Source organism: Anneissia japonica, unplaced genomic scaffold (genome assembly GCF_011630105.1).
Source record: "Anneissia japonica isolate Jap-2015-1 unplaced genomic scaffold, ASM1163010v1 scaffold287720_len810639_cov167, whole genome shotgun sequence".
Taxonomy (NCBI): Eukaryota; Metazoa; Echinodermata; class Crinoidea; order Comatulida; family Comatulidae; genus Anneissia; species Anneissia japonica.
The window spans coordinates 421,701-424,859 of NW_022736945.1; positions in this window are offsets into that span (position 1 = coordinate 421,701).

Below are 3,159 nucleotides of genomic sequence, written 5' to 3' on the forward strand. Positions count from 1 at the left end.
AAAACGATATATTATATCGGCTAGTTCGGGTGTAATGTGACCTAATGCGAGTAATGAGGGAAGGAAATTCTTGAAATAAGGGATGGGTAGGTTGGGATAGAATACGTGTGACCATGTTTAAAACAGCATTTTTATATCACATAAATTTGAAAATGCCATCTCACTCGCTCTATGTCTAATTTTTTTCAAGTAGACCTTTGTTTTTAGTGCTCAGACTTCCACCCCAGAGGATCAAATAAAAATAAATCATACTGGATATCATCGAAGTATAATACTTTTCAAGAATGTTGGTGTCAATTTTAAATTTACTTAATTCACGCATCATATGTAGGTGTTTTGCCCTTTATTGTATAGCTTAAGTTTATTAGAATTCCATTTAAGTTGCAAAAGCTTGACCTTTTATTATATTCTTTATTAAAATGACAGAAAACAAATAGAAAAAATGGCATGGTAATTGTACACCTTGACCGATGTGCATAAATTTCAAGTGAAAGTAAAAAGAAAAAAGAAAAAAAAATTGTTAACGATATTTTAAGAAGCCATATTGAACAACTCTTTACAAATTATACTGTGAATGCTGAACTTATGAATAAAAGTGGGACGACCCCACAAAAGAGAAAAAAAAACCTGACAATACACTGGTAATTTAAAAATTCGGTACACGTGAACCTCATATAGACCTGCATTATATTCCTTCTTTTTTATATTATAGGCCTCTTTTTCTTTTTTTTTATTATTTTCATGGGAAAATTTATGTTAATATTTCCAACATAATAGTATAGATTAGTCATATAACTAAAATTAGAATGTGTGTGTACCTTTCACCCGCCGCACCGCGCTAACGCGGTTGGTGGCACTAATTACACAATTACAAATTCAACGTTCGATTGTTTTCCCACATCTCCAACCGAGTGCTAGAAACAATCGCAGTGACAATTATGTAGCTCTAGCATAATCATTAATGATGAAATACACATCGTTATTTCAAACTGACCACAATAATCTAGTGCAATTTATGTTTACAAAATAACAATGAAATAACAACATGTGTAATCTATAATAATAATAATAATAATAATAATAATAATAATAATAATAATAATAATAATAATAATAATAATAATAATAATAATAACAACGTGTTAACATGCTTCGAAACATTTCTGAGACACAAATGAATAAGATAGGTTTTCTAATGTAACATACTTTATTAATTCAGCAGTTGTAAGCAATGATTATAATGTTCACCAAATGCACTAAAATAACCAAAATTATATAAACTGTATTGACTTCAAATAATAATCTTTAAAAAAACACATTGTTTTTAGTAACAACCATTATCTCACACTAAAACTATAGGCCTATCATATTTATATGACATACAGTATTATCATTGTTTGGTTTTCTTCCAAGTCTGTCTTGAGATATCCTGTCGATAATCGTGTTGAAGAATGTAATACTAATGAAAGAAGCAAGTCCCTATCAATATGCTTTAACAGATGATTATTATTTACTTAAAATAGAAGATACAGTTTGCCAATGATCATTATATACCACAGCCATTTGCCAGTTTTCAGTCAACTTTTAAACAGGGGCCTATAAACAATTACCAAATTAATAGAAGAATAATCAAAATATATTCATGAAGAACTACACCTTCCACAATGCACGGAGGTTCATAAACATTGCGCACTATAAGCCGACCCTGCGTCATTACACCCAGTGCATTTTTTTTGTTTCATAGTAATTCAGTGATTAAAAATGAAAATTGTTTATGCATATCATCTGAGACATATAGTTGTCTCAGATAATACGATGATCACGGTAATTTTGCATCGTCACTAGAATTTAATCATTTCTTCATTGGAACATGACAAACTAATTAGGCCCATAGAAAGTTTAGATCCATTGATAAGTTTTTGGAAATATTTAGGTCTGGGACGTTAGCACTTTACATGACCCTCAAATTCACCAAATGTATTAATGCCTTCCTTGTGACTCGGTTAAGGTTAAAATTTCCCGAAAACGGCATGGAAGAAAAAGAAAACAAAAAATCAGAACAAATACAATGGCTTTTCCGGCTACTGCTGGGAAAAGCCAATAATGGTAATAAGCATAGCTCTTCAACGAAAAGTTCCTTTAATTCAGTTGTATAAAAAAAGGTCTCTGGCGGGGAACCTGCAACCTCCCGCTGTCAAGGCGAGTATGATATACATTAGATCACAGATACCTGTGCAGTTCTACCCCACTTTCATACACCTGACTGAAACGCTCACACACACCCACATATATATATATATATATATATATATATATATATATGTCTCTTATACACATCTAGATGTGTATAAGAGACAGGTGTGTGTGGGTGTGTGTGTGTATCGATTCAGAAGAACGAACTACCATCGACAGCGAATATCCTTATAATCGCAGATGCATCCTGTCCTAATTTCTATACCTAAAATACACAAAAAAAGACAATCCCGGCAGACCTATTGTATCATCATGAAACGCACCCACGGTTATTATTATCGAATTTCCTGATAAAATACTCAAACCGTTCCAGAGTTTACCTTCATACATCAAGGACAGTAAGGAAGCGGTTATAAACTAGTTAAAGATTTTTAATTTAACTGACAGTGGCTATATATTTACGATGGACGTCCACGACGGTCTTCTTGCTTTGCAATACTTTTTTGAACTGGATCACTCTCCTAAGTACACCTCATCTGTTATTTCACGTCTAGCTAAACTGGTCCTATACTACCGCATTCAATTTCAACGGAAAGTACTACCATCAACTGTCGGGAGTGAGTATGGGAAGTAAGATGGCTCCTAATTTTTCTTGTCTTTTTTCATTTGGAACACAATCTTCAGCAATAATTTAAAGGGAAAAAACCTGAAGTTTCAAGGTATTGACGATTGTATTGTTATTACATCTGGCTCATTAACCCATGAAATATCCGACAAATGTGTGCCATTCCTCGACATCATATTATCCATCCATAGACCTGGACTTTCTACATCGATCTACTACAAGGACATCGATGCCCACACATATCTCAACTACAGTTCTTCACATCCTCCGACTTGTGAAGATGCCATACCCTATTCGCAACTGGTTAGACTCAGACGTATCTGCAGCGATGACGATGACTT